Raw genomic sequence first — 18902 nt, 5'->3', positions numbered from 1 at the left:
TCACAAAATTTCTGCAGCCGTGAATAATAATAATATACTTTTCTTGTGTATTTCTTTGGATAAATCTGCTTCTACTTAAGTAAATTTAGCCCGTATTCACATTTGGGCACCATTTTTACAGTTGAAATAGACAGTGTCTATGGAAAAGGTTTGGTATCTTGATAAATACTTTTCTTGTGCGGATTCTGAGTTGCGACCAGTATTATAAGCTACATCTACATTCAGAATTCTGCTGGGTGCTATTGGAAACAGTCAGCAAGATCCAAAGGGATTGGACACTACTGAACAATTACTTGGTGGTGGGTCCAGGGAGGTGAAAATAACATTTGATGCTCGCCCGTTCTACAGGCAGCTCTGCGCTCCCCACCAGTCTGCAGAAGGGCATCCCGTGAGCAGTGGGCCGCTGTTTGGCTGCAGCGTTCACATCACTCCCCTGATGATATTGATACCAGAAGACTGGCGGGAAAAGACTATAGAGGAGCGACGGCACTGGTTTGGAAGTAGAGAATCCTTTTGTTTTATTTTTTTTTTCCATCCCCCTCAGGCCCATTGATAAGGGGTTGTTCAGTAGTGGAAAAATGCTTTTAGAGTCATTCAGATTTGGGTATGGTTCCCACTAATGCCAATGAAGTGATATTTGGGGGTCGTCTGCTATTTCAGATCATTTGATTTGTATCACTATACTAAAAACTTGAAAACTTCTCGGGTTGGCAACGATTGGATCTTGCAAAATGAAGATGACAATGTCATATTACGTCATTGCATCTTCAGATCGTCAGTGTCTCACGACACGTGATGCAGTAATAGTAAAGATCCAAACCTGCCCTTACTGTTTGCCTCTGCTCAGTCTGCGGGCAGTACAGAAGTTCTTGACTGACAATCAAAGTATGAGGTCCGCAATAGAAATGGGCGGATTTATTATAGTGGAATGGACTTAACTTGAACTGGCCACCAGGGGGGCTGGCTCAAGGTTAAAAAAACGAAACCATTGCCTCTCTGGCCATTTCCACTGTTTATAGTCCCCCTTATGATCCTTGGCCCCTCTTCATTCCTCTGGCGTATTCATAATATTCCAGGACTTCCAGCCGCGATCAGGCTCCAGAAGTCTTGGCCTAGTGTGAAGGTGGCCTGGTGTCACCATGCAGCGGCGGTAAGCGGAGGCGCCGAGGATCGTACGGTGAACAGCGATCACCTGGGGTGGCCAGAGAAGTGCCACATGAGTGTGTCTCTCCAGACCATAGAGAATAATAAACAACATTCAATTTGTCAGAGAAATAATACAAATCGAATTTACTGGTGATATCGGCACGATTTTGCGAATTCCAGTCTCATCAGATCCGCTAGTATGCATGCCGGGGGCCTTCCTGCAGGATTCGGTGGCGCTAGTGAGAGACGGCTGGGTAAAGAGACTGGAGCATGTGCACTCAAGTGAGCCGGCCATTCTCCGCGCAACCACACAAGGGCCGCCAACGTCCCCGCATTGCATGGTGGCTGTGCTCCTCAGTTATCAGTAATTAGCTGGAAGAAGTCAGGGATACATGTTCTTTACATAAAAATAGGTTTCATCGGGGGAAGTAGTTTTTTTTTTTTTTTTTTTTTAAATAAACCCCATAAACTGGTTTTCGGAAATGAGACGAGCCCTATAAGCCCCATGCACACGGCCAGTCTGTGTGTTATGGTGGAGAATATCTTTGTAGTAGTTCTGTATGATATTGGGGGCATGTGGCCATACGTTGGTGCCCCATTCACCTCTGTGATCTCTACTACAGTCTGCAGCCATAAACCTGCTGTGTGCACACGGCCTTAGTGTTTTCTCTAGATTCGCTCTGAAATCTGGGCCTATAGTTGGAGCATACATTTCCAGTTGGTACTTGGAAGTTCCCACGATTTGGAATTTCCTATTTACAGGATTTATAGTCTTGGAAGTAAATGAAGAATATAAAGCTGGAGAATGTGTTTTCATTTAATTACTGGAGATGAGCAGTGACTTTTACTGTCTCCAAGTGTCGGTTCTTTTTCCTAAGAGGCGTCCTCCAGAACGGGCTGTTCTCAATTACGGTTATTGGATTTTCATTTGTCTTTCGCAGGGTGTTCTAGTCTGTAGTAATTTATTAAAGGGGTTTTCTGCTCCATTCTTTATGTAGTAAACAATAAGAGCTAGCATATGCTAACCTTCCAGTCCTCACCTTTGTACATTGCCAATTTCCTTTTGTTTTTCTGCCATGTAACCGCTGCAGCTAATCAGTGGCCGCAGTGATTGCCTGCAGCTTTAAATTGCACCAAAAGAGGAGGGAGGGCGCCACCGATGGGATGAGGGGGCTGAGGGTGGTCTTAAGGAAGTATATGGCAACTGATCCAGTTTTATATCAACAGACCCACAATTTGTAGAAAACCCCTTGCAATTTTTCTCCTTTTTAGATTTTACCTGTTTTTAACTGTTAAACTTAAAGGGGTGTATTAATGGTGGGGGTCAGACCTCTTCTCTCCTTCTTGCGAAGGAAGAGGCCTTAGCGCTAGCTTGGCTTTTACGCTCTTTGCAATCTTTTTCTTCTGCAACATCAGCAGCTCTGCCGCCTGACTTTGCAGGGACTCAGTATATTTAGAAGTTGGGGGTCTTAGAGATCAGACCGTAGCGATATGCCTTCATTTATGAGATGGGTATAAAATTGCTCCGACCTTTTTTGCATTTTCAGTACTGACAAAATATTCATGAATTGTATACTAGGTTGTATAGTACAAGTAGGGGATTGTGGTTTATGACTGTATTCATTGTACATTGTACATGAGAACTAGGAATAATGTGACAATTAAACTGTAAATTACATCCTTGGCATACTTCTACACTGTGTGCTTAATTATTAGACAAGTTGTATTTTAGAGGATTATTTTTATTATTGATCAACAACTATGTTCTCAATCAACCCAAAAGACTCATAAATATCAAAGCTTAATATTTTTGGAAGTTGGAGTGAGTTATTTTTAGATTTGGCTATCTTAGGAGGATATCTGTTTGTGCAGGTAACGATTACTGTGCAGAATTATTAGGCAACTTAATAAAAACCAAATATATTCCCATCTCACTTGTTTATTTTCACCAGGTAAACCAATATAACTGCACAAAATTTAGAAATAAACATTTCTGACAAGCAAAAACACCCCCCCCAAAAAAAATTAGTGACCAATATAGCCACCTTTCTTTATGATGACACCCAACAGCCTTCCATCCATAGATTCTGTCAGTGGCTTGATCTGTTTACGATGAACATTGCGTGCAGCAGCCACCACAGCCTCCAGACACTGTTCCGAGAGGTGTGCTGTATTCCCTCCCTGTAGATCTCACATTTTATGAGGGACCACAGGTTCTCTATGTGGATCAGATCAGGTGAGCAAGTGGCCATACAGTGGCGTAACTACAAAGTTATGGGCCCCGGTGCGAACTTTCAAATGGGGCCCCCCCACCAAAACATTTTCCACCCAAATCCACATCCTGCCCCATCTACTTACACATTCTGCCCCATCCGTCTCTGCATTCTGCCCCATTCGTCTCCGCATTCTGCCCCATCTACCTCCACATTCTGCCCCATCCGTCTCCGCATTCTGCCCCATCCGTCTCCGCATTCTGCCCCATCCGTCTCCGCATTCTGCCCCATCCGTCTCCGCGTTCTGCCCCATCCGTCTCCGCGTTCTGCCCCATCCGTCTCCGCATTCTGCCCCATCCGTCTCCGCATTCTGCCCCATCCGTCTCCGCATTCTGCCCCATCCGTCTCCGCATTCTGCCCCATCCGTCTCCGCATTCTGCCCCATCCGTCTCCACATCTCACCAGAACAGCAGGAACCGGAAATCTGCTGCTGGTTGATACCAGAGAACACGAGCTGCACACAACCAGGACTGAGCTGTTGAGAGCTGAAGGACCTGTGGTGACGTCATCGTCATGTGATCAGGAGGCAGAGCTGATAAATGGTGAAAGACCTATGATAGTGATGACGTCACCACAGGATCTTCAGCTCTTCCTTTCAGATCAGGCGTCGGCTGCTGATCTGATGTGTGCGCCCAGCAGGTCAGGTGGAGGGCAGGTCTGTCTGTTGCCGTGCGGGACCAATCACCTGCACGGCAACAGTTTTTAACTTTTTGCTGGTGTCGGCGTGCAGCTGATCTGCCGGGGCCCCTCACTACCCCAGGCCCGGTCGCAATGGCGACTGCTGCGACCGTGGTAGTTACGCCCCTGGGGCCATGTCATTATTTTTCCTTCTTTGAGACCTTTGCTGGCCAGCCACACTGTGGAGTAGTTGGAGGCATGTGATGGAGCATTGTCCTGCATAAAAAAATCATATTTTTCTTGAACAATACCGACTTCTTTCTGTACCACTGCTTGAAGAAGTTGTCTTCCAGAAACTGGCAGTAGGTCTGGGAGTTGAGCTTCACTCCATCCTCAACCCGAAAACGTCCCACAAGTTCATCTTTGATGATACCAGCACATACCAGTCCCCACCTCCACCTTGCTGGCGTCTGAGCCGGAGTGGAGCTCTCTGCCCTTTACTGATCCAGCCTCTGCCCTTTACTGATCCAGCCTCTGGCCCATCCATCTGGCCCATCAAGAGTCACTCTCATTTCATCAGTCCATAAAACCTTTGAAAAGTCAGTCTTAAGATATTTCTTGGCCCAGTCTTGACATTTTATCTTATGTTTCTTGTTCAGAGGTGGTCGTTTTTCAGCCTTCCTTACCTTGGCCATGTCCCTGAGTATCGCACACCTTGTACTTTTTGTTACTCCAGTAACGTTGCAGCTCTGAAATATGTCAAAACTGGTGGCAAATCGCATCTTGGCAGCTTCACACTTGATTTTCCTCAATTCATGGGCAGTTATTTTGCACCTTTTTTGCCCAACACGCTTCTTGCGACCCTGTTGGCTATTTGCCGTGAAACGCTTGATTGTTCGGTGATCACGCTTCAAAAGTTTGGCAATTTCAACACTGCTGCATCCCTCTGCAAGACATCTCATAATTTTGGACTATTCAGAGCCCGTCAAATCTCTCTTCTGACCCATTTTGCCAAAGGAAAGGAAGTTGCCTAATAATTACGCACACCTTATGTAGGGTTCTGATGTCATTAGACAACACCCCTCCTCATTAGAGATGCAAATCACCTGATTATTTGGTAGTTGGCTCTCAAGCCTGAACAGCTTGGAGTAGGACAACATGTATAAAAAGTATCATGTGATCAAAATACAACTTGCCTAATAATTCTGCACACCGTGTAAGTAGGAAGAGGTTCCCTTGGCCTGTTAATATATGGGGGATCTATTCAGTATTCTCACATTTCATTTCAGGGTACTTTGGCTTTGTCACCCCTTTGAAAAAGGTTGTCCAAGATTCTTGAAAAATGTCCAAAAAGAAGGTCTTTGCTAGCTGTCCTGTTGTCATGATGTTGCGACTATCATCAGATGACTGCTGCAGCCAATTACTGAACTTTTAGTGGTCGTGTGCTGAACTTTGAGGCCAGTGATTGGCTGCAGCTGTCACTAATTGGTAGTTGAAACTTCATCACGGCAGGATAACTAGCAAAAACTAATGTTGGCACTGGAGCATCAGTGGATGTTTTACTGGTGAGTATTACTTATTTCACAGCATATCGCACTGGACATTAACAAAAATGTGGACCATTCATTTAAAAAAAACATCGTACAGTATTCTTCAGGCATCTGTAGAAGAAACGTGTTTTTTTTTTCTATTGTATGAAAAAGTAGTTTTTCAGGGTGTGTTAGCAATGTAGGAATCTATTTTTAAAGGGAATCTGTCAGCAGGTTTTGCTACTTCTTCTGAGAGCAGCATAATGTAGGAAAAGAGACCCTGATTCCAGTGATGTATTACTTAGATTACTGGGTGCAGGAGTTGTGACACAATCAGTTCTTAAGGTACCGTCACATTAAGCGACGCTGCAGCGATCCAGACAACGATTCCGATCGTTGCAGCGTCGCTGTGTGGTCGCTGGAGAGCTGTCACACAGACAGCTCTCCAGCGACCAACGATGCCGGTCCCCTGGTAACCAGGGTAAACATCGGGTTACTAAGCACAGGGCTGCGCTTAGTAACCCGATGTTTACCCTGGTTTCCAGCGTAAACGTAAAAAAAAAAAAACACTACATACTTACCTTCCGCTGTCTGTCCCCCGGCGCTCTGCTTCTCTGCACTGACTGTGAGCGCCAGCCGGAAAGCACAGCGGTGACGTCACCGCTGTGCTCTGCTTTCCGGCTGGCCGGCGCTCACAGTGCAGAGAAGCACAGCGCTGGATGACAGACAGCGGAAGGTAAGTTTGTAGTGTTTTTTTTTTAATGTTTACGCTGGTAACCAGGGTAAACATCGGGTTACTAAGCGCGGCCTGCTGGTTGTGGGAAGTCCAGCGACGAAATAAAGTTCTGGACTTTCTGCTCCGACCAACGATGGCACAGCAGGATCCTGATCGCTGCTGCGTGTCAAACTGAACGATATCGCTAGTCAGGACGCTGCAACGTCACGGATCGCTAGCGATATCGTTCAGTGTGAAGGTAACTTTAGATGTAGCAGAGCTGGGAAGGCTGGCCCTACCCACACCACATCTCTCTGTGTACATTGTCTGTAAACAGTGCACTGCTTATCACTGGAGGGGGCGTGGTTGGACGACTTTGCCCAAGGCAGCTAGTCATAGCAATGATAATGTCCTAGTGACATAATCTTCATTGTATGTAAACGGCACACAGCCTAGTAAATTACAGCGTTTTAACCCCTACATCATGCTGTCCTTATATTACATAGGAAAAGCCTGCTGACAGATTCCCTTTAACACTTTATTAACTTGCTATCCCACTATATCCAGATCAATATGTGACCTATCTATGGGGTCTTTTGGGACTGTAGCAGGGGAAGGTGATGGCACTTTATTACCACTATTATTCTCTCTACAGATGGATTTACAGCGCACCTAGATAGACAGAACACCTCTCCTCCCCGGTCACCTCATCTTACCATTAAAGGTAGTAACATTTTAATACATTTTATATGTAGTGTAAAACAAGAAAATGTAAAATGCTTTTGCTATTGCTGGACTATCCTCGGAGAAGGCCAATATTGGATTGATGGCTGGGTCTGACTTCCTGCATCCATACCCTGTGAAGGGGGATATAGCTTTTTATCAAGCCCCAAGTCTCAGGTTTTAATAATCCCATACAGTCTCTTTAATGCATATATTGGTAAAGCAGTCATCCTAGTAATCTGAGCACACTTTTATTGTACCAGCTCTCCTCTCACAATGTTTTACCTCACAGAAAGCAGCAGCTGCGACCCCATGCTGTCCTGTCTGTATACTCTTTTATTCCAAAATCTATTGATTTACAATGTGTTCTTCATGGAAAGCCTCCTTTAAGACTACCATTACTTTAATGGTAGCATTCATTATCAATTAGGAAAGCGTCGGGTTGACTACTCAAGAAGAAATCTGCAGGTTTGGCTGATTTTTGGAATGCATGGGGGGTGGCTTTATAGATGTTTTGATCTAGCTACCATACCAGATTATTACAGAGGAATTGTGAAGAATAAGGGTATGTGCACACGTTCAGGATTTCTTGCAGAAATTTCCTGACAAAAACCGGACATTTCTGCCAGAAATCCGCATGCGTTTGTTTTTTTGCGTTTTTGATGCGTTTTTTTGCTTGTTTTTCCCAATGCATTAAATAGCTGGAAAACCGTGAATAATCCACAAAATTAATGAACATGCTGCTTTTTTTACCGCGATGCGTTTTTTTCGCAGAAAAAACGCATCATGTACACAAAAATTGCAGAATGCATTCTAAATGATAGGATGCATATGTATGCGTTTTTATCACGAAAAAACGGGAAAACCTGAACGTGTGCACATAGCCTAAATAGCGGGAAAAACGTGAAAAATCCACAAAATTAATGAACATGCTGCTTTTTTTTTGCCGCGATGCGTTTTTTTTCGCAGACAAAAACGCATCGTGCACAAAAATTGCAGAATGCATTCTAAATGATAGGATGCATATGTATGCGGTTTTTTATGCGTTATCGAGAAAAAAACATGAAAAAATCGAGAAAAAACCTGAACATGTGCACATAGCCTAGAGGTTTACATTTTTATTAAGTAAATCATTAGTTTGTAATATTTCTTATTGGATAATTTTACTTCATTGGACTCGTGGATAAAAACTCCTATCTCACAATACTGAGATAGGAGATGACAGTGCTTATAAAATTACTAGATGGCAGCCCGATTCTAACGCATCGGGTATTCTAGAATATGTATGTAGTTTATTTATGAAGATTTTAGAATAATACATTGAATACACAGGATTCGGCCAACCCCGACCAATTAGCGAAGCGTCGTTCAAATCCCGCGCCAATTCGCGGCCGGACTGCGCCTGTCACTGATTGTTCTCGGCCGGCCACGTAGTATATAACAGCCCACGTAGTATATTGCACAGCCACGCAGTATATTGCACAGCCACATAGTATATAGCACAGCCCACAGAGTATATAGCACAGCCACGTAGTGTATAGCACAGGCCACGTAGTGTATAGCACTGGCCACGTAGTGTATAGCACTGGCCACGTAGTGTATAGCACTGGCCACGTAGTGTATAGCACTGGCCACGTAGTGTATAGCACTGGCCACGTAGTGTATAGCACTGGCCACGTAGTGTATAGCACTGGCCACGTAGTGTATAGCACTGGCCACGTAGTGTATAGCACTGGCCACGTAGTGTATAGCACTGGCCACGTAGTGTATAGCACTGGCCACGTAGTGTATTGCACTGCCCACGTAGTGTATAGCAATGTGGGCATCATATCCCTGTTTAACCCCTTCCCGACCTGTGACACAGCGTATGCGTCATGAAAGTCGGTGCCAATCCGACCTGTGACGCATATGCTGTGTCACAGAATGATCGCGTCCCTGCAGATCCGGTGAAAGGGTTAACTCCCATTTCACCCGATCTGCAGGGACAGGGGGAGTGGTAGTTTAGCCCAGGGGGGGGGGGGGGTGGCTTCACCCCCCCGTGGCTACGATCGCTCTGATTGGCAGTTTCACTTTCAACAGCCAATCAGAGCGATTTGTAATATTTCACCTATTATAACTGGTGAAATATTACAATCCAGCCATGGCCGATGCTGCAATATCATCGGCCATGGCTGGAAACACTAATGTGCCCCCACCCCACCCCACCGATCGCCCCCCCAGCCCTCCGATCTGTCCTTTACACTGCTCCGCTCCGCTCCCCTCCCCTCCGTCCTCCTGTCCGCTCCCCCCCGTGCTCTTGTCCGCTCACCCCCGTGCTCCAATCACCCCCCCCCCTGCACTCCGATCCACCCCCCCTGCAGTCCGATCCACCCCCCCTGCAGTCCGATCCACCCCCCGATGCTCCAATGCACCCCCCCGTGCTCCGATCCACCCCCCCGTGCTCCGATTTACCCCCCCATGCTCCGATCCACCCCCCCCCGTGCTCCCCCCCACCCCATCATACTTACCGAGCCTCCCGTGGTCCGTCCGTCTTCTTTCCTGGGCGCCGCCATCTTCCAAAATGGCGGGCGCATGCGCAGTGCGCCCGCCGAATCTGCCGGCAGATTCGTTTCAAGTGCATTTTGATCACTGCGATAAAACCTATCGCAGTGATCAAAATAAAAAAAATACTGAATGACCCCCCCTTTGTCACCCCCATAGGTAGGGACAATAATAAAATAAAGATTTTTTTTTTTTCTTCCACTAAGGTTGGGGTAAGAACTAGGGTTAGGGCTAGGGTTAGGGGTAGGGTTAGGGTTTCGGTATGTGCACACGTATTCTGGTCCTCTGCGGATTTTTCCGCTGCGGATTTGATAAATCCGCATTGCTAAACCACTACGGAATTATGGCGGATTTACTGCGGTTTTTCTGCGCATTTCACTGCAGTTTTACAACTGCGATTTTCTATTGGAGCAGTTGTAAAACCGCTGTGGAATCCGCAGAAAGAAGCGACATGCTGCGGATTGTAAACCGCTGCGTTTCCGTGCAGTTTTTCTGCAGCATGTGCACAGCGATTTTTGTTTTCCATAGGTTTACATTGAACTGTAAACTCATGGGAAACTGCTGCGGATCCGCAGCGTTTTCCGCAGCGTGTGCACATACCTTCATTAGAATTAGGCCATGTGCACACGGTGCGGATTTGGCTGCGGATCCGCAGCAGTGTTCCATCAGGTTTACAGTACCAAGTATACCTATGGAAAACCAAATCCGCTGTGCCCATGGTGCGGAAAATACCACACGGAAACGCTGCGTTGTATTTTTCGCAGCATGTCAATTCTTTGTGCGGATTCCGCGGCGTTTTACACCTGTTCCTCAATAGGAATCCGCAGGTGAAATCCGCACAAAAAACACTGGAAATCCGCGGAAAATCCGCAGGTAAAACGCAGTGCCTTTTACCCGCGGATTTTTCAAAAATGATGCTGAAAAATCTCACACGAATCCGCAACGTGGGCACATAGCCTTAGGGTTAGGGTTGGAATTAGGGTTGTGGTTAGGGGTGTGTTGGGGTTAGGGTTACGGCTATAGTTGGGATTAGGGTTAGGGGTGTGTTGGGGTTAGTGTTGGAGGTAGAATTGAGGGGTTACCACTGTTTAGGCACATCAGGGGTCTCCAAACGCAACATGGCACCACCATTGATTCCAGCCAATCTCGTATTCAAAAAGTCAAATGGTGCTCCCTCAATTCTGAGCCCCGACGTGTGCCCAAACAGTGGTTTACCCCCACATATGGGGTACCAGCATACTCAGTACAAACTGCGCAACAATTACTGGGGTCCAATTTCTTCTGTTACCCTTGTGAAAATGTTACCCTTGTGGGGGGTTTCTACTGTTTAGGCACATCAGGGGCTCTGCAAACGCAACGTGACACCCGCAGACCATTCCATCAAAGTCTGCATTTCAAAACGTCACTACTTCACTTCCGAGCCCCGGCATGTGCCCAGACAGTAGTTTACCCCCACATATGGGGTATCGCCGTACTCAGGAGAAACTGGACAACAACTTTTGGGGTCAAATTTCTCCTGCTACCCTTGGGAAAATAAAAAATTGCAGGCTAAAAGGTCATTTTTGAGAAAATAATTTTTTATTTTATTTTCATGGCTCTGCGTTATAAACTTCTATGAAGCACTTGGGGGTTCAAAGTCCTCACCACACATCTAGATTAGTTCCTTTGGGGGTCTAGTTTCCAAAATGGGGTCATTTGTGGGGGATCTCCAATGTTTAGGCACACAAGGGCTCTCCAAACGTGACATGGTGTCCGCTAATGATTGGAGCTAATTTTCCATTTAGAAAAAACAAATGGCGTGCCTTCCCTTCCGAGCCCTGCCGTGCACCCAAACAGTGGTTTACCCCCACATATGGGGTATCGGCGTACTCAGGACAAACTGGACAACAACATTTGGGGTCCAATTTCTCCTAATACCCTTGGCAAAATAGGAAATTCCAGGCTAAAAAATCATTTTTGAGGAAAGAAAAGTTTTTTTATTTTCATGGCTCTGCGTTATAAACTTTTGTGAAGCAGCTGGGGGTTTAAAGTGCTCAATATGCATCTAGATAAGTTCCTTGTGGGGTCTAGTTTCCAAAATGGGGTCACTTGTGGGGGAGCTCCAATGTTTAGGCACACAGGGGCTCTCCAAACGCGACATGGTGTCCGCTAACAATTGGAGCTAATTTTCCATTCAAAAAGTCAAATGGCGCGCCTTCCCTTCCGAGCCCTGCCGTGTGCCCAAACAGTGGTTTACCCCCACATATGAGGTATCGGGGTACTCGGGAGAAATTGCCCAACAAATTTTAGGATCCATTTTTGTCCTATTGCCCATGTGAAAATGAAAAAATTGAGGCGAAAAGAAATTTTTTGTGAAAAAAAAAGTACTTTTTCATTTTTACAGATCAATTTGTGAAGCACCTGAGGGTTTAAAGTGCTTACTAGGCATCTAGATAAGTTCCTTGGGGGGTCTAGTTTCCAAAATGGGGTCACTTGTGGGGGAGCTCCAATGTTTAGGCACACAGGGGCTCTCCAAACGTGACATGGTGTCCGCTAAAGAGTGGAGCCAATTTTTCATTCAAAAAGTCAAATGGCGCTCCTTCCCTTCCAAGCCCTGCCGTGCGCCCAAACAGTGGTTTACCCCTACATATGAGGTATCAGCGTACTCAGGACAAATTGGACAACAACTTTCGTGGTTCAGTTTCTCCTTTAACCATTGTGAAATCAAAAAAATTGTTGCTAAAATATAATTTTTGTGACTAAAAAGTTAAATGTTCATTTTTTCCTTCCATGTTGCTTCTGCTGCTGTGAAGCACCTGAAGGGTTAATAAACTTCTTGAATGTGGTTTTGTGCACCTTGAGGGGTGCAGTTTTTAGAATGGTGTCACTTTTGGGTATTTTCAGCCATATAGACCACGTAAACTGACTTCAAATGTGAGGTGGTCCCTAAAAAAAATGGTGTTGTAAAAATGAGAAATCGCTGGTCAAATTTTAACCCTTATAACTTCCTAGCAAAAAAAAATTTGTTTCCAAAATTGTGCTGCTGTAAAGTATACATGTGGGAAATGTTATTTATTAACTATTTTGTGTCGCATAACTCTCTGGTTTAACAGAATAAAAATTCAAATTGTGAAAATTGCGAAATTTTCAAAATTTTCGCCAAATTTCCGTTTTTATCACAAATAAACGCATAATTTATTGACCTAAATTTACCACTAACATGAAGCCCAATATGTTACGAAAAAACAATCTCAGAACCGCTAGGATCCGTTGAAACGTTCCTGAGTTATTACCTCATAAAGGGACACTGGTCAGAATTGCAAAAAACGGCCAGGTCATTAAGGTCAAAATAGGCTGGGTCATGAAGGGGTTAAAAAAAAAAAATTTAAAATAAAAAATAGTGATATACTCACCTTCCGGAGTCCCCGGATCCAGGCGAAGCAATTACCGATGCTCCTCGCACGCTCCGGTCCCAAGAGTGCATTGCGGTCTCGCAAGATGATGACGTAGCGGTCTCGTGAGACCGCAATGCATGGAGCGGTCACCGGGGCATCGCGAGGAGCGGGATAGGCCTGTTCTGGATCCGGGGGGGCGATGGACGGTGAGTATATAACTATTTTTTTTTTTTTTTTTAATTATTTTTAACATTAGATCTTTTTACTATTGATGCTGCATAGGCAGCATCAATAGTAAAAAGTTGGTCACACAGGGTTATTAGCAGCGTTAACGGAGTGCGTTACACAGCGGCATAACGCGGTCCGTTAACGCTGCCATTAACCCTGTGTGAGCGCTGACTGGAGGGGATTATGGAGCGGGCACTGACTGCGGGGAGGAAGGTGCGGCCATTTTGCCGCCGGGCTGTGCCCGTCGCTGAATGGTCGTGACTGTTTTGCCGCGACCAATCAGCGACTTGGGATTTCTGTGACAGACAGACAGAAGGACAAACAGAAAGACGGAAGTGACCTTAGACAATTCTATAAAACTAGATGGTGGCCCGATTCTAACGTATCGGGTATTCTAGAATATGTAGGTACTGTAGTATACAGCACAGGCTACGTACTATATTGCACAGTGACGTAGTATATAACACAACTGACGTAGTATCTAACATAGCTACATAGTATATAACAGAGCTACAAAGTATGTAACACAGCGTACGTAGTAAATAGCAGAGCTTAACACAGCCACGTAGTATATAAGATAGTCACGTAGTGTATTGCACAGGTATCTACTATATAATTGTCTTAAGGGTCACTTCCGTCTGTCTGTCCTTCTGTCACGATTATTCATTTGCTGATTGGTCTCGGCAGCTGCCTGTCATGGCTGCCGCGACCAATCAGCGACGGGCACAGTCTGGAAGAAAATGGCCCCTCCGGTCACCGCTAACACAGGGTTAATGCCGGCGGTAACGGACCGCGTTATGCCGCTGGTAACGCACTCCGTTACCGCCGCTATTAATACTGTGTGTCCCCAACTTTTTACTATTGATGCTGCCTATGCAGCATCAATAGTAAAACGATCTAATGTTAAAAATAATAATAAAAAAAAAACCTTATTCTCACCTTCCGCCGTCGCATCCTTTCGTCAGCACTGCAAGCGGCAGGTTCCGCTTCCAAAGATGCTATGGGAGAAGGACCTTCCATGACGTCACGGTCATGTGACTGCGACGTCATCACAGGTCCTGCGCTCATACCAATCCTGGGACCGGACACCGCACACAAGCGCCGGAACTACAACGGGCTCTTCGGATGGTGAGTATGTTTCTTTTTTATTTTTTAACCTGTTACATACGTGACTGGCCAATATACTACGTGTCTGTGCTGTATACTAAGTCCCTGTGCAATATACTACGTGGCTGGGCAATACTACGTGGCTCTGTGCTGTATACTACGTGGCTGGGCAATATACTACGTGGCTGGGCAATATACTACGTGGCTGGGCAATATACTACGTCGCTGTGCAATATACTACGTGGCTCTGTGCTCAATATTCTACGTGGCTGGGCAATATACTACGTGGCTGGGCTGTATACTACGTGGGCTGGGCAATATAGTACGTGGCTGGCCAATATAGTACGAGGACATGCATATTCTAGAATACCGGATGCGTTAGAATCGGGCCACCATCTAGTCTACTATATAATTGTCTAAGGGTCACTTCCATCTTTCTCTCTTTCCTTCTTTCTGTCACGGATATTCATTGGTCGCAGCCTCTGTCTGTCATGGAAATCCAAGTCGCTGATTGGTCGCGGCAAAACATCCACGACCAATCAGCGACGGGCACAGTCCGGAAGAAAATGGCCGCTCTTTTCTCCCCGCAGTCAGTGCCCGGCGCCTGCATACTCCCCTCCAGTCACCGCTCACACAGGGTTAATGCTGGCGGTAACGGACCGCGTTATGCCGCGGGTAACGCACTCCGTAACCGCTGCTATTAACCCTGTGTGTCCCCAACTTTTTACTATTGATGCTGCCTATGCGGCATCAATAGTAAAAATATCTAATGTTAAAAATAATTAAAAAGAAAAACAAAAAACCTGCTATTCTCACCCTCCGTCGTCCGACGATGCGCTCACGCCTGCCGCCATCTTCCGTTCCCGACGATGCATTGTGAAATTACCCAGAAGGCTCATCTGGGTAATTTCGCAATGCATCCTGGGAACGGAAGATTTGCGGCAGCCGCGCGCACATCGCCAGAGGTTTGCTGGATCTACGCTGGAACCCCGCGGATGAGTATATAACCATTTTTTATTTTAATGATTTTTTTTACAGGGATATGGTGCCCACACTGCTGTATACTACGTGGGCTGTGTTAGATACCGTGTGGCTGCTATATACTACATAGGCAGTGTTATATACTATGTGGGCTGTGTTCTATACTTTGTGGGCTGTGCTATATATTACATGGCCACTGTTTATATACTGCGTGGGCTGTTATATACTACGTCGCCTGTGTTATATACTGCGTGGCTGCTATATACTGTGTGGGCTGTGTTATATAGTACGTGGCTGTGTTCTATACTGCGTGGCCACTGTTATATATTGCGTGGCCTGTATTAACGCATTGGTTATTCTACAGTATGTATGTATACAGCAGCCACATAGTATATAGCACATGCCACGTAGTATTTGCCATATACTACATGGCTCCTATATACTACGTGGCCTGTGCTATATACTATGTGGCTGCTATATACATACATAAATACATATTCTAGAATACCCGATGCGTTAGAATCGGGCCACCATCTAGTGTAGTATATTGGTCAGCCACGTAGTATATAGCAGAGCCACGTAGTATATAACATAGCCACGTAGTATATTGTAGAGCCACGTAGTATATTATTGCACAGGCACATAGTATATTGCACAGACACGTAGTATATAACACTGTCACGTAGTGTATTGCACAGCTATGTAGTTTATTGGTCAGCGACGTAGTTTATAGCAGAGCCACGTAGTATATAACATAGCCACGTAGTATATTGTAGAGGCACGTAGTATATAGCATAGCTACGTAGTATATTGCACAGCCACGTAGTATATAACTGAGCCACGTAGTATATTGCACAATCGACGTAGTATATAACAACCGACACAGCCACATAGTATATTGCACAGCTACGTAGTATATAACATAGAGCACGTAGTATATTGCACAGCCACGTTGTATATTGCACAGTCACGTTGTATATTGCCCAGCTACATAGTATATAGCAGAGATGTAGTATATAACCGAGCCCACGCTGTATGTAACACAGCCCACGTAGTATATAGCAATGTGGGCACTATATGCGTGGTTAAAAAAGACTTAAAATAAAAAATAAACATACTCACCTTCCGAAGACCCCTTGAAGCCCTGGCGCCTGTGTGCGGTGCACGCGGCAGCTTCCGGTCCCAGGGTTGGTATGAGCGCAGGACCTGTGATGACGTCGCGGTCACATGACCGTGGTCCGTGACGTTACGGCAGGTCCTTTTCGCATAGCATGCTTGGCACCGGAACCTGCCGCTTGCACTGGTGAGGACAATGCGACGTCGGAGGGTGTTTTCCTATTATTATTACCGTATTTGTAACATTAGATCTGTATACGCAGCATCAATAGTAAAAAGTTGCTCACACAGGGTTAATAGCTGTGTTAACGGAGTGCGTTACACCGCGGTCCGTTAACACTGGCATTAACCCTGTGTGAGCGCTCAGCGCTGAGTGCAGGGCAGTAAAGCAGCGGACATTTCGCTGCCAGACTATGGCCATCACTGATTGGTCGTGGGCCTTTTGCCACGACCAATCAGCGACTTGGATTTCCATGACAGACAGAGGCCGCAACCAATGAATTTCCGTGACAGACAGACAGAAAGACGGAAGTGACCCTACGACAATTATATAGTAGATTATATGGAGAAGGGAGGCGCTGGAGGCGACAATGACATTCTGCTGCAAGTTCTCCTAAAACCAAAGTTACAGTTCTCCATAGATCTATATGAGCCCCAACTGTCATCTCCTATCTCTGTAATGGGGAGATCTGGATTCATTGCATACAGGTTATATGCATGAGTTGATAATTTGTGGAATAAATGATCTGTCCTGAAGGAAAAAGAAGCAGATTTCTCTGATATCAAATTTCTTATTTTCTGATGTACTACTGATTTATGAAGGCAAAATGAAAACGACAGTTACTCTTTAAGACAACTTAAACTGTTGTTACCCATTGTAAAAATAAAACAATAAATGATTAGCTTTTACTAGGTTGTATATTATATTAAAGAGTTTACACAACTGGAAAATGAACATTGTACAATGTCCAGATGTAGAGATTGCTACACGGAGCAGCACCAGTGTAGAGATAAGGCTCCAAAGATCTAGGCTTAGTCAATTAATTGTAATTGACCTTATATTGCAAAATATGAATTTGTCCTTTCCATTTACAGCTAAGGTTACCGCAGTAGAGGAAGTGGTGGTTAGCCCTCCGACTCCTGCTTCCTTCTTTTCTAATGTCGCTTTAGTGGAAGGTCTTAATGGTGCTCGTTAGACTTAAGCAGACTGGTTGCTAGGGGCACGCTGCTGCGTTGAATCATGGCATCGCTTGCTTGCTAGGGCGTACTGCTGCGCTGGATCATGGAGTAGACTGGTTGCTAAGGGCGTGCTGGTTTACTGGATCATGGAGTAGACTGGTTGCTAGAGGCACGCTGCTGCGCTGGATCATGGCATCGCCTGCTTGCTAGGGCGTACTGCTGCGCTGGATCATGGGGTAGGCTGGTTGCTAGGGGCGTGCTGCTGCGTTGGATCATGGAGTAGACTGGTTGCTAGGGACGTCTTGCTGTGCTGGATTATTGAGTAGACTGGTTGCTAGGGCCGTGCTGTTGTGCTGGATCATGGAGTAGACGTTGGTAGGGGAGTGCTGCTGTGCTGGATCATGGAGTAGACGTTGCTAGGGACGTGCTGCTGCACTGGATTATGGAGTAGACTGGTTGCTAGGGGCGTGCTGCTGCACTGGATTATGGAGTAGACTGGTTGCTAGGGGCGTGCTGCTGTGCTGGATCATGGAGTAGACATTACTAGGGGCGTGCTGCTGTGCTGGATCATGGAGTAGACGTTGCTAGGGGCATGCTGCTGTGCTGGATCATGGCGTAGACGTTGGTAGGGGAGTGCTACTGTGCTGGATCATGGAGTAGACTGGTTGCTCGGGGCGTACTGCTGCGCTGGGTCATGGCATCGCCTGCTTGCTAGGGCGTACTGCTGTGCTGGATCATGGAGTAGACTGGTTGCTAGAGACTTGTTGCTGTGTTAGCTCATGGAGTAGACTGGTTGCTACGGGCACGCTGCTGCTCTGGATCATGGAATAAACTGGTTGCTAGGGGCATGCTGCTGCTGCGCTGGAGCATTGAGTAGACTTGTTGCTAGGGGTGTGCTGCTGCGTTGGATCATGGAGTAGACTGGTTGCTAGGGGCGTGTTGCTGTGCTGGATCATGGATTAGACTGGTTGCTAGAGGCATGTTGCTGTGCTGGATCATGGAGTAGACTGGTTGCTAGGGGAGTGCTGCAGCGTTGGATCATGGAGTAGACTGGTTGCTAGGGGTATACTGCTGCGTTGGATCATGGAGTAGACTGGTTGCTGGGGGCGTGTTGCTGCGTTGGATCATGGAGTATACTGGTTGCTAGGGGAGTGCTGCAGCGTTGGATCATGGAGTAGACTGGTTGCTAGGGGCATACTGCTGCGTTGGATCATGGAGTAGACTGGTTGCTGGGGGCGTGTTGCTGCGTTGGATCATGGAGTAGACTGGTTGCTAGGGGTGTGCTGTGGCGTTGGCTCATGGAGTAGACTGGTTGCTGGGGCGTGCTGCTGCGCTGGATCATGGAGTAGATGTTGCTAGGGACGTGCTGCTG

The 18902-nt window shown here is 46.1% G+C and overlaps 1 protein-coding gene across 2 annotated transcripts in view; it reads left to right on the top strand.

Moving 5' to 3' along the window:
• The window catches only part of NCK1 (NCK adaptor protein 1), a 167096-nt gene that overhangs the window by 47136 nt on the left and 101058 nt on the right, over positions 1-18902 (top strand). The window contains exon 2 of one of the 2 annotated variants that reach the window (XM_069727948.1): positions 6937-7005. The exons of the other annotated variant lie outside the window; for it this stretch is intronic. The gene's annotated coding sequence lies outside the window, so the exon portion shown is untranslated. The remainder of the gene's footprint in view (positions 1-6936; positions 7006-18902) is intronic. 2 annotated transcript variants of the gene reach the window in all.

This window comes from Ranitomeya imitator, chromosome 5 (assembly GCF_032444005.1).
Source record: "Ranitomeya imitator isolate aRanImi1 chromosome 5, aRanImi1.pri, whole genome shotgun sequence".
NCBI classification, from domain to species: Eukaryota; Metazoa; Chordata; class Amphibia; order Anura; family Dendrobatidae; genus Ranitomeya; species Ranitomeya imitator.
Note: the sequence above shows the minus strand (reverse complement) of the source record. Positions and strands in the feature narration are given on the sequence as shown.